A 13,467-nucleotide genomic window follows, 5' to 3' on the forward strand; every position below is an offset into this window, starting at 1 on the left:
AACGTGATCTAGTGTTTTCTCCTCATTGCTTGTTGGAAACAAATTCTCCCTGCAGAGTCTGGACTGGTTTAGATGTAGTGGAAGTAATGGGGATAGCAGGGAAAGATAGCAGATGACCCTAAACTTCTACCTAGAGCCAGCCGGCTTCTTCAACGAGCACCAGAAGCCTTCCCCTTCCCGACATGTCTGGGATGGCTGGAAAAAAATCTCAGTCTTAGAGTGGCCAGAACTGCACTCGTGTTTCCTTCCAAGCCCGCATCTTCCTTCTTCCCTCTGCATCTCAGTAAAGAGCACTAAGGTAGGCAAGGAAGGAGGGGCGAGCTGCCCCGGCACTTCCTGCGAGGGAGGCTCCGCCGCCTGGGGCCGGGCGGGCCCTGAAAGCAGCCGAGTGGCCCGAGTCTCGTGAGGGCCCTCGCGCCACCCCGCTCGCCCCGCCCCCGGGGGCCGGGCCGCGCTGACTGGGAGCGCGAGGCGGGCTGGGTGTTTGCATACAAAGGCGGCCAAGCGCGCTGCGCCGCAAGGTGAGTAACAGCCTCCCCGCCGCCAGCCTCCGGTGTCGAGTCTCCGTGGAGCCCCGGCCAAACCCCGGCCGCCGCCGAGGTAGGGGCCACAGCCTCTGCAGGGCCGGGCTGGGCCGGGCGGGGCGCGGCCCGGGGGCGGGGGGCGCGGTCGGGCCGCTGCCGGCCGGGGGTTGCGGGACGACTTGATGCCCGGGGACCACACTCTGTCCCCGCGGCCCTTTCGGGGCAGGTGTTTCGGAGAGGGAGGCGGAGAACAGGCCCAGGGACCCGGCGGCCTCGTGAGCATCCCTCGGGCCTTCTCCCAAAGGGCTGACCTTGATCGGCGTGGCGAACTCGAGGGGTGGCCGCGGGACTCCGTCCTGGCAGGGCGTGTGGGTTGTACAGCAAGCAGCCCTTGCTTAGAGCCGGGGACTTTTATGAAACTGTTCGGGGAGGTGGGGGTGGGTTATTTAGGATACCTGCTTTGCTGTTGAGGGAACAGGCTCGGGGAGGTTGACTTAGGTGCCCAAGGTCACACAGCTGCTGGGCGGCAGGCTGAGCCCGGGTTAGAATCCTGGTTCTCGGATTACAGTCTGGTCCCTCCTCTGCCAGCTTCTGTGCACCTTTCCTGCAGCCTGATGGGTGCTAGGCCTTCCATCAGATGCCCCTGCAAATAATTTTATTTTGGGGAAGGCGGGGAAGATGTAGGATGAAAAGTAGAGTTTTGGAAATAACTTGAAGTGACGTGGAGCAAGAGTGTGTATAGATAACTGGCTGAAAATTTGCGTGGAGGGTAGTGGCTGGAGAACGCAGATGTCAACCCCGGTTTTGACCAACAAACAGGAACTTGACTAAAACAACTGGCCGTGTTGATTCAGACAGTTTTTAGAGCCCAGTAGTTTCCAAGAGTGGTTTGGAGAGATGAGCTTATCAACTGTTTTTATGGGAGGGGGCGGGTAATGGTGGGGGGTGATTGTGAAATTTACTGTTTGTCCCTGTTCTATATTTTGGGTCTTACGAATTAAAGTAAACAATTGCGGAACGTATAGCAACTGAGAAATAAACACACACGTACGCGTCTTCCCCCCAGAAATGGTGGAAATCTAAGAGTTTGTCTTCCGGTTCTGTATTTTGATAATGCTTCATTCACATCTGCCGACATCTGTTTTATTATCGAGTGTTTTTGTGTATGGGTGTGTGGTTGGAGCTTTTATGCTTGTTTGTGTGGAGGGCCGTATGGTGTGGAGCCAGGCCTGGACAGAGCCCTGGACCTGAACTTAGTGGGCCTGGAGGCCTGGGCTCTCGTCTGGGTTCTGCGTTAGCTTGGCAGTGGGGCCCTGCCCAGGTGCCTTCACCATCCCGGGTCTCAGTTGTCAAAAATCTCAGCACTCTGGAAAAGAATGGCTGCAGGGGACAGACCTGCTGAGTCTTGTTGCAAGGGAGAGAACTTGGGCACTCGGGTGGGGCACCGATGGATCTCCTGGTCTTGAGGGGACCTCGGAAAGGCTGGGAAGTCTGCCCTGGGAAGGGGTAGGGTGGCCAGCCTGGCCAGAAGGGAGTCTGTAAGCCTGCCCACCACCCAGTCAGCTGTGTTCAGGGCCCTGGACCAGAGGGCGGGGGTGGAGGGCAGGAGATGGAGAGAGATTTCAAAAGAAGGAAGTCTGTAAGCCTGCCCACCACCCAGTCAGCTGTGTTCAGGGCCCTGGACCAGAGGGCGGGGGTGGAGGGCATGAGATGGAGAGAGATTTCAAAAGAAGGGCCTGAGGCCTATGGGGCACACAGGCTGGTGCAAAGAACTTGGCTTTATAGTTTTACCCACTTACCCACTTGTAACTTGGGCCAAAGACACATTCTCTTGAGTGTCTCTTGAGTGTTTCTTCTCCTAGGAAATGAAGGGAGAATCACACCCATTTGCAAGTTATGGTAAAAGTTCACTGAGATATACAAGAGCCCCTGGGAAAGAATGCGGGGTCCCTGTGGTCATTGTTACTTTAAGAGAGGAACACAGGGTGCCAGTGAGGAGGGCTAATTGTAGAGTTGGGACAGTCCTGCCTGACACTGGCCTCTGGGCTGTAAATCAGCGCTGTGGGACCCCCCTCACACTGTGAGTGGGCCTCCCCTGGGTCCTTTCTCTTCTGGGTTCAAGGTCTGAAAGGTACCTAAATGTGATGAATTGATTTAGGTAGGGGTGCCGATGGGGATGGGTGAGGCTGCAGGCAGCTCATTCCAGGGAAGGCCTGTTGGCGGGGATGGCTTTTGGAGCATTTTGAAAAAGATCTAGAAGACGGTGGTGGTCCAGTTAGGACACTGAGGCTGGTGGTTTGACCTGTTTGCACTTCAGCTTCCTCAGCGTGGCCGAGCCATGAGAACTGGGAGCTGTTGAGGTGACAAGGAACATGCGAGGCCGTGATGCACGGTCAGTGTTGGGGCGAGTGCCTTGGGGAGGGCGGGTCAAGTCCCACTTCTTAGGTTTCACTGAACCCTGGCCGGGTTTATTACGCCCTAAGCCCACCCACTCAGAATCGGAGTGGGATTTGTGAAAAGAAGCTGAGCAAAGCCCGAGCAAGCCCATCAGCGGGAGCTTTCTAATCTGTGAGCAGAGGGTCCAGAGAGAGCAGGGGCCTGACACCTGCTTTCATTCCTGGCAGCAGGTCCAGCTGGGGGAATGCCATGTGCCGGGCTCAGGAGACCCTCCTGACAGTATGGGGGGCTGTCAGGGAGACTGTGACCTGGCCCCCTGTCCTGTGTCCTCCACACTTCCCTGTGTGCCCCTTCTCCTTCCTCTTCCCATGTCTCCCCCCCCCCACCCCGTCCCACCTTTTATTTAAACGGTAAGAAGTGAATACTGGCGCAGGCCAGTATTCTTCACAGCGCAGCCTATCACCCTCTGGTCCTAAAATCAGTTTAGTAGGCCCATGGGCATTTTAGAAAAGGTGAAATAGAATAGAAAAGAAAATCCCAGACCCGGACATACTAATCTGAGGTTAGGTATTGTTTTGTGAAACTTGTTTAGCTGAGATGCGTGTGTGTGTATGTGTGTGTGTGCACGCGTGCCCCCGCGTGTGAGCTCTGGTGGAGGGAAGGGGGGTGTGCGAGACCGAGTGCCTGGTGTGCGGGGAGGGGCCTGCGTGTGTCAGGTGTTGGCCCCCCGGCAGTCACCGCCCGCTGGGAGGTGACCCAGGGCGGTTCTTCCGCATCCGCTGTGCAGCTGGAGGGCGGGTGGGAGCGAAGGGACAGAGCTCTGCCTGGAGAGGATGCTCTTCCGCGCCGGTGATGGAAACCACATCTCTCAACACGCTGAGCAGGTTTGGGATTCTTGCGACAACGTTTTTTCCTGGTGCTGGACGCTGGGCTTTCGAGTAAAGAGCTACAGGTTGTTAGAGCAGAGTCATGGCTCTGCCTCGACTGCCTGTTTACTCCTAAGGCTGACCCCAGACCCTGCATTCGAGACACCCTGCGTGTGCAGTGATCCTGGGACGCGATCAGCACGCTTCCACCATGTGCCCTGTTCCCGGAAGGCCCGTTATCTCCTTGGACACATGTCTTCTCTCTTTTTGGTGAAATCTTCCTCTGCATTCACTGGTCTCTCTAGGCATCCACCTTTGGTTTACAAAAGATAGAAGCAGCGAGGGTCCTGGGATGACGGGGCACCCACAAGGCAGCTCCCCGCTTTGGCCAGAGAGTTTCCTGCCGGTGAACTCTGCATCACCCCAGCCTGTGGCCCAGTCTTCGGGTTGCCTTTGGGCTCAAATTTTTGGATAAAATGGAAATGTATTCCCAGCCTATTGGAATCTAACCATACCCTTCTGATATTTCTGTATTAATTTCAACCAGTAGTATTCTTTGGCCCTGTCTTTTCGGGAGGGTGCGACCTAAATAGCTGACGTATGCAAAGCGCTGTCGGGCTGCAGCCTTAACTCACAGTCCGGCCTTTGGCGCCGTTGGTAACCAGAGGGTTAGCACCTGGCTTTCGTTTGGCCGTGCACTTGGAAAAGAACTCCTCGTACACCCATCCTATGAGGTGGGTGCTGTTAGGGTCGTCCGTTTTATAGATATGAGACTGAGCGGCCGAGGGGTCGGTCAGTCGTTCATGGTGACGGCTTAGCAGGTGGTGGAGCTGGGAGGTGAAGGCCAGCTGTCTGCCTCCGCGGCTCTAGCTCTTACCCCTGAGCTGTAGGCAGCACTCTTGAGCATCCAGGTGATATTTGGGTGGAGGGAGCAGGGGTCGTGCAGAAGTCACAGAAGCAGGGCTTTGTTTTTGGCCAAGACACAGACCTGGACAGGGGGCCCTTGCAGCGGTGCAAAGAGAGGCTGCAAGCCCTGTGCTCCATTCGTGAGTTACGGGGTCAAGAGCTGGGGGATCGGGGTCTAAACCTGGGCCTGTTTTTCCAGCACATTGGCCACCGGGGTAGTTCAGCCGCCTCCACCCTCCACCCCCCCCCGCCCAGGCCTTTTGTGCTCCTTGGCAGGGACCTGAGAACACTCATCACACGGGACTGTAAGATTGGAGCGTTGCACAATCCCAACGCTGGAGGAGCGGTCACCCATCTGACCTTTCCGACCAGAGCAGGACCTCCCCGCGTCGCCCCCTCCTGTCCAGCAGTTTCAGTGCTGGGGAGGCCCTGACACCGAACAGGCCGGAGTTTGCCATCCCTCCCCCAGTTCTCTGAGGTCATTAAAAATTAATGTTAAAGCAGTACATGCGCATGTAGAAAACAAAACCCAGGAACCAACGCCGTGGAAATATTCGTGATGAAAAGTGAAGGTCTCCTCCCCTTCCCCAGGCCTGTTCCCTAGGGTGAGCCTGTGAAGCTTGTTTGGTATGTACATCAGTCCATAATTTTTTTGTGCATATGAGAATATGTGTAAATGTAATTCTTAAAAATGGGTTCATATTATAAATATTTTTGTACTTTTTTCACACAGTATATATACCTTTTCATGTTAGTATTTGGAGAACTACCTCTCCCTCTTTTTTTTTTTAACAGCCTCATAATATTCAATTATATGGTGTGGGTGGTCCCTAATTTACTGAACTGAAGTCCTGTAGATATTTGTTTCTAATTTTCCTTATTATAATCAGTGCTCTGATTACTGTTTTGTACATAGCAGAAGAATTGCTGGAGTTTGCTGGTGTGTGCAAAAAATGACAGCTGTTGCCACAGTGCTTCTTCCCCTGTTTATTACCCCACCGGCAGGGAGTGGTGAGTGTTTGTTTTTTTCCTGTTCTCACCAGCCCCTCAGGTTTTTACAAAATGCTTTGATTTTGGACTACCTGAAATGCCTCCTTTGATTTGCATATCTTAAATTATGAATAGGATTGAGTATCTTCTCATACATCATTGACCAAATGGACTTCTTTCTCTGTGAACTCTCTCTCTCTTTTGCTCATTTTTCTATTGGGTTGGTCTGAGGCCATCTTATAATTGACATTAATACTTTAGAGGTGGATGGTATTAGCAAAACCACAGGGTTACGAGAGCTGTGGCTGGGGTATTGAATTTTGGCAGAAGTTCCAAGAAAGCAGTGTTTCTTGGCAATCTGTGAACCCTGGAGAAGGAGTCTGCCAATTTTGGATGAAATGCTGATTTTTCTGATGTAACTAACAATGAGGTGAGAAGTCATGAGACCTCCCTTACCTCATGTTGACAAGTGTTCGCAGCGCTGCCCTCTGCACCCGTACGAGACCGGGGTAGCTGGCGCGTTTGTGCACCTGCTGTGTGCCCGGAGTGTGGGGGCTCCTCCCGTGTGGGCGGCCTTCAAGGAGGAGAATACCTCCTGGGCCTTCCCTCTGTCTTTGCTGAGTGTCTGGAGTTATTCTGGACGCCCACTTTCCTGACTGACTTCCGCAGAGTGACAGCCCCCTGCATCCTGGACACACTCACGCCCCACGCCTCCTGCCATACCCTGCGTCCTACAGGATAGCCTGGAGCTGGCTTGCCCTTCCTCTGGGCCTGGAGCTGAGCTGTGACGGGCAGGACCCACTTAATTCAGAGAGGGCTTTGGCGCGGGGACCCCAGGACGGGCAGGTTTTGCTGCTTCATCACTTTTGTCAGGAAGTATTGATATTAGTCTGACCTGCAAGCTTTTCAAAAGCATCGCAGGTTTTTCTGGTGAATTTTTCTTACTTTGGACCAGGGTGCCTCCTGAAGAACACTGACCTGCCAATAAAGTCCCTGCATCCCCAGGGGTACTGACGGACACAGAAGTTTGCTCTCTTGCGTACGAAGTTTCTCGTAGCGCTCCGTTCAAGATGGTCGGACTAACACAAGGGGCAGCTGCTGCCAGACTCACCTGGTCCAGACTGGCCAGGGGGAAGAGACTTGCCCCAGCGTGTGCTGTCAGCGCGGCAGGGGTGGCGTGAAGCCCAGGCACCTGGACTTCCAGTCTGGCGTTGTTTACCCTGCATCACGCTGCACCTAAGTCATACTTCCTCGTTGGTCTTTTGTATATAATTTATCACACTTGCCAACTGATAAATATCAATGCACAGTGCTCTGAAGAAAGACTTCCTCTTTGCCGTTACTATAAATAGCAAGAGGAAGGTACGCAGTTTATAAACCAATTTCATTTCCATGTAAGTCTTATTAGTCAAAATATCATTTTTGGAATTTCTTAGAAATTGTCTTTTTTTAATGCTTTGTATGAAAACCAGCGTTTGCCTCGTAACCTCCCAGGTGAATGTGATCTTGGCCAGTTCCGAAGCAGCACGATGTTTATATTGTTACTCAGAGCTGGTCAGACCTCACATTTGGACCCCAGACGTGGAGACAGAGTCTGGAATGCGCTCAGCGGAGATCAGCCAGGGGTGATGGGTGGAGGCCCCCCACCCATCCCTGTGAGGCCCGGCTAGAGTGCTAGGGCACAAGGGGCAGTCACATAGCCGTCCTCAGATGAAGAGAGAGACGTCCCGGGGCTTCGGGGAGCTGCGGGGAGAACCCCAGGGAGGCAGCTTCTGTCGTGTCCTTGAGGAAGAATGGTCCTAGCTAATAAAAGCCAAATGGCTTAAATACGCCCAGTGGCAGATGCTGACTCTCCCAGAGCAAATTCTTCAGCATCCAGAAAGGTTATAGATGGACGTCCACGTTCAGTTGTTCAATAACTGAGCCAGCTAAGATGTAAGACTTTCAGCTTCTCAGGACAGGAATTAGCCTTGGCTGGTGCCAAGCCCGGTGCCGGGCACAGGTGAGCGTTTGTGTCATCTGCTGGGTGCAGGGGGAGTGGACGTGTGTGGGAAGGGGTGGGATTGGCTAGTTACTCACCAGTCCTCAGAGGTGACTTTCAGACGCTTGAGGTAGATCTGGATAAAAAGGAGGAGGAGAAGAAGGTTTTATCCATGGGTATTTAATTTAGATTTTAATGGTAAAATCTCTTTGCCCATTTTCTTTGTTAACTCAAAAGTAATGAGACCCTTTCCAGAGCTGCAAGGTCCCTGGGGCGTGGCCCTGACTATTAGCTGGTGGCAGGGCTCAGCCGAGCCTGTGCGCCTGCCCCGAGCACCTTCTGGTTACCTGCGTGTGCCACCTGGAGATGTCAGAGGATGAGGCTGGTCTGCCACTCCTGGACCAACCGGCAAGCACAGACATACCCCTGGAGCAAGCAGACCAATTTCCAAGCCAGCAGATAAAACTCTTAAAATGTACCGTGGTGGATAACTTTGCCTTCACCGTTGGAGAAGTGAATATATTTTTAAATGCTGTGCGTTATATTTACCTTTCCGCAGGTATAACTTAAAGTCTGCGTGCGCTGCCCCCTATGTAGGTCAGACCATCAAGTCATACGGGAGGTTGGCAGGATTGTCATAGTGTTGGATATAGACTGAACCTGGGTTTGGATAGTACTTCCACCCCTTACCCTGCCCAGGTTATATATAGACTCTCTGCAAACTGGGAAAATTATATCCCTTGCATCATTATGATAACTAAGCAAACAATTTAAACTCTTGATTATTATCCCATCTGGACAGTGTACCAGCCTTAATCGTATGTGAAAACGGACAGCAGGTTTAAAGGTTTGTGTCACACTGGTTTGCTGCGTTATTGTCTTCGCCTAGCGTTGCCAGTAAATACCCACTCAGTGGATGTTGAGAAGTCCCTCGGAGGCGCTCCTTTGAGCACAGCAGCTGGCGGGCCGGCATGCTGGCCCCGGAGAGCAGTAGCTGGTTGGGCTTCTGGGGGGGTAACCCTGCTGCTGATCACGGGAACACAAAGTCAGAGGCCTCGCCCTGCGTGATGTTGGGTTGGTTTTCCAATCAGGACACTCCCTGCATGTGCCTTAAACCCAGATTCCGCAGGAGTCCCTTAGGCACCTGCTGTGAGGGGAGAGGTGACAGAGCACAACGGCTGCGTGCACAGGGGGTGGATTCCTGGCAGGCTCGCTCCAGGAAGCCATGAGTCATCCTGAGGACAGAAGTGCCAAAGATGTCTTCAGATCCCAGACTGAAGGAAGGAGGGTGTCTGACCTTTTAGGCCTTGAGGACTGTGGGGGAAGGTTTTGGATTGACTTTCTGCAGTCCCAAGGAGGGGTAGCTGAGGGAGGTGTGAACGCTTGTGAAAGTGTCACACCCAGAGCCCACGACTGAGTCCGACTTATCGAGTCATTTGCTCAGGGAAGAAATGGCAGACGTTTGGCCTGTGCTTTCCAAGGGCAAAGACCTTTTCAAAGTCACTGTCTTGTACCTCTCATCAGAGAGGCCATGTGAAGACCTGGCCACCGTGCACACAGCTCACAAGTGCCGGAGGAAGGCGAGCACGTCCAGGCCTTCGGAGCCCCATTGACTAAACACACGTGCGCACCTGAAAGTGGGGAGCTATGTTTTTTTTTTTTTTTAATTTATTTACTGATTGATTTATTTTTGGGTGTGCTGGGTCTTCGTTTCTGTGCGAGGGCTTTCTCTAGTTGCGGTGAGCGGGGGCCACTCTTCATCGCGGTGCGCGTGCCTCTCACTATCGCGACCTCTCTTGTTGCGGAGCACAGGCTCCAGACGCGCAGGCTCAGTAGTTGTGGCTCACGGGCCTAGTTGCTCCGCGGCGTGTGGGATCTTCCCAGACCAGGGCTCGAACCCGTGTCCCCTGCATTGGCAGGCAGATTCTCAACCACTGCACCACCAGGGAAGCCCCAAGGGGAGCTATGTTTATCTGTGACCTTACTGAGGACTACAGCCTGGGTGCTCCAGAGAGGCAAGGGGGGGAGCCAGGGGATAGAGGAATTTTTTGCTGAAAACAAAAAATGTAGTTGAGCATCAAAAGACTACTGCTAATGACAAAACCCCAGACATCTCAAGTTAAAGATTTGAGGGCTTGTCTATGAACGGGAAGATGCAAGAGTCTGGGCTCATTGAAATGAATTCTCTGAAATAGATTTTAATTGTCTAGAGCCGGTATCCTGTTTTTCTCCATCCTGAGTTCCCTCCAGGGTGCACCGTTGGGGTGGCTGCAGTGGCAGTGGGTGGCTTGATGGTCGGGTGACATTCACTGTTTACCAGAATGGCAGGCAACGCTATTTGTTTACTGAAATGGCAGGCAGCATTTTTTTTTTGTCCACACCCCCAGTTTTATGCAGTTTCAATTTTTCATACTTATCCTTTATCTTTCATGGCCTGTTGGTTGTCAAGAAACGTGTTATGAGCTTGTTACCTAAACTGCGTTTGTAGTGAATTTAGTTGGGGGCATTGTCTTCATGAGTTTCATGTTCCTGGGAGAGAACAATTCCCGTTTTCTTAATTTCTTCTAATTTTTGAATTTTAGCACTGTTCCCCTCATACCCAGACTTGCTAAGCTACTTTGAGGCGGTGTGTGCACGTCTGGAATTTTTTATGATGGGACAAAAAAAAATTCCCAAACAAATCCCTCTCCCCTACATCCCTGCTCTCCCCCTCCCCCCGCCAAAAAACGAAAAACAAACAAACAAAAAAACCCCAACAACCCTAAAACAAAAAAACAACTCCAAACCCCTGGTTTCTTGCTTGGGATGAAAACTTGCTTTTATGATGTTGTTATGACCAGGTCATAGAATCATCAACTTAGAGCCCCATTCTTGAATTTCCTTTACAGCCTCTTTGTTGGATCGTGGTTGAGATTCTTTGAATACTCCCATTGACGCTGAGCTCACTCCCTCTAATGAGTCAGTTCTCTTAGAAGCTTGGTCTCATAGATTGTGCTTTCCACCCTGGCTCTGGGATGGCCTCTCTCTGATTCCAACTTTAATTACAATCTCTGATCACCTGGGTAGCACTGGATACCCTGTAAACGTGTGCCAAACGTTACCGACTTTTAGAACTAGGCGACTGCCATCTGTTTTGCTAAAGCCACACGACTGGTTTTTCTTTGACTGGGCCTCACCCATTTATACCAGTTCTGTCCAGCAAGAAGGGGAGGCAACGCTACGCACAGCAGGACAGGGAGTTCCAGGGGTTCAACCTGGGCCCCCCGTCCTCACTGCCGCTTACCAGCTGTGCTGCCCTGAACACCACGCAAGCCCGGCGCCCCAGTTCCTTGTCAGAGATGGGGTAATGATGTCGGTCCTGAGTACTCACCTATTACGCAAAGGAGTTTCATAGATTTGCATCAGATGAGCTGCCCTGGGCAAAAGAGTTTCGTGTGTCGTGAAGTGCTGAACAGATGTCGTGTGGAGGCTTGCGTGGCCTTTCACCTGGGATTCAGGAAAAGGTGATTATTAGTGATGAGTGGCCTGCCGAGGATTTGCAGCACCCACGGGGTGGGCGTTGGGTCTGATGGCTTTGGAGTATTCCTTGTTCTCCAGAGTCGGTAGGCACCCGTCGTGGTTTTCCAAGCCCATTTAAATCTTTCTCCAAACCATCATTTTATCTTCTTGCCTCCACTTATTATCCCTGGAGTTCCTGGTTGTTGCGTCAGGTAAGAAGCATGTGCGTCCAGGCTGCACCTGCAGCTCCCCGGAGAGCCTCACGGAAACAAGGATAGGTCTGGGGGCGGGGGGGCTGGGTTGACCGACAAAAAGTTAGCATCATACGGCAGTAGAATTTGTTTTCTCAGAGAGCCCAAAATTCTGTTTCGTTCTGGACGTCCTTTCAAAGATGATGCACAGGTTAGCCTTTGCTGAAATTCTAGTAGAGTCAGGGAGTTTGCTTTCAGTAGTTCTCTTTCATTAGCTTCTGGTACATTTCCTCATTTCTCTTTATGTGATGACCTGTCTCCTCGTTCCTCATTAAAGCACCAGAATATTGTGCCTACCTGTGTGGCCATGTCTGCCCCGGGGGCCCCCTCTGTGACATAGCTCCGCATCCCCCTACCTGCCATCGCTCCAGTCGTGTTCTGCCACGACGGTCACCAGGGAGACATAGGCTTCTCCTGCACTCTGATCCGTCACTCTGGGATGTGCGTTTGTTTCAAAGTGATAAGAGTAGGACCGAGGCAGCTTTGATTGTGCATCCTCTGTTTCCATCGAACCAATGCAAAAGCGTTCCCAACCAATGAAGCATTTTATTTTCCCTTTTTGGAAGACAGTCACCATATAGATTTAATTCAATCACGTCATTCCACACGTACCTAGCTTAATAGACAAGCACAAGAGATTAGGCTCCTGGCAAATGCTGAAGAATGTAGTCAAAGGCAGCCTGGGAAGTTAAAGGAAACGTGGTTGTGTGCGGCCGCAACATTTCCTGGGTCCCTGGGATGGGCCGGGTGCCCAGAGACGAGCAGGCCCCCTCCCTGTCCTCAAGGGGGGCAGACAGCTTGGTGGATGGGGTCTCTCCAGCCACTTGACAAATGACAGCCTGCGTTTATCAAGCGACTGCCCAGGATGGGAGGGGGTGGTGTTAACTGAACAGGAGGGCCAGTGGAAGGTTCAGTTCACAAAACAATGAGTGATTTTGGGCGTGTAGATGAACAAGGTATCCTGACATGCAGATGAGGACGTGGAGGATGTGATGGGAAATACAGGTTAAGGGGTGATTGTAGAACTCTTGCGGGACTTAAAGAGATGAAGGTAGAAGGAAATGATGAAGGTGAGAAAGGTTTAGCAAAAATGGTGATTCTGAGAGTTGTGTTTACTGAGACAGTTTTGCACTCTTTGACCTTTGCTAAGGTGAGGTTTCTCAGCCCCGAGTCGTGATCCACCAGCCTTCTTGGAGAGGAATAGCTCTGACTTCGGTGTTGCCTATCGTAGCACCACTGTGTCACGGCCGGGAAACACAGCCACAGTATGAAAATGGAGACACTGTTATTTCCTAGATAACATGCCTTCGATGATCGTCTCCTTGACAGAACCGGGAAGGGAATTAAAATCACTTTTATCCACTTGCATAATAAATGAGTGGGAATGATTCCTGAATTGATGATTAAAGGGGTTGGCCTAAAATAATTCAAAGCCCCATATTTAGGTTCTTTTTTTTTTAAATTAATTAATTTATTTTTGGCTGCGTTGGGTCTTTGTTGCTGCGCGTGGGCTTTCTCTAGTTACGGCGAATGGGGGCTGCTCTTCGTTGCGGTGCGCGGGCTTCTCATTGCGGTGGCTTCTCTTGTTGCGGAGCATGGGCTCTAGGTGCGCGGGCTTCAGTAGTTGTGGCACACGGGCTTAGTTGCTCCGCGGCATGTGGGATTTTCCTGGACCAGGGCTTGAACCCGTGTCCCCTGCATTGGCAGGTGGATTCTTAACCACTGTGCCACCAGGGAAGTCCCTAGTTTTAATAATTGATGCTCTTCAAGCTGAAGAATCTGTTGATTTTGAATGTTGTAGCTAGAATCCCTGGTGGGGATACGCTTTTGGATTTTTGTGTTCCGTGGTGTATTATCTATTTGGGTCTAATACCACTACTGCAGTGGATTCTAACTTAGGGAAGAGTATCCGGAAAGACACTCTTCCAATGGCTTGGAATAATCTTAGAAAATTAGTAGTATTCCAGGAGGTCAAGCTGGAAGATGTCATGTTGAGAAAAATATATTTACCTGTTTCCTAACCTCAGAGTTAAGCACAGCTTAGAGAGCCCCAG

At 51.7% G+C, this 13,467-nt stretch overlaps 1 protein-coding gene across 4 annotated transcripts in view; it reads left to right on the plus strand.

Annotated features, from left to right (window-relative positions):
- The first annotated feature begins 440 nt into the window (after window positions 1-440).
- The window catches only part of LPIN1 (lipin 1), a 71,597-nt gene continuing 58,570 nt past the window's right edge, over window positions 441-13,467 (plus strand). For 3 of the 4 annotated variants that reach the window (XM_068564489.1, XM_068564491.1, XM_068564490.1), the window contains exon 1: window positions 441-521. The gene's annotated coding sequence lies outside the window, so the exon portion shown is untranslated. The other variant, XM_068564492.1, reaches the window with a different exon arrangement.

This window comes from Eschrichtius robustus, chromosome 15, assembly GCF_028021215.1.
Source record: "Eschrichtius robustus isolate mEscRob2 chromosome 15, mEscRob2.pri, whole genome shotgun sequence".
Lineage (NCBI taxonomy): Eukaryota > Metazoa > Chordata > Mammalia > Artiodactyla > Eschrichtiidae > Eschrichtius > Eschrichtius robustus.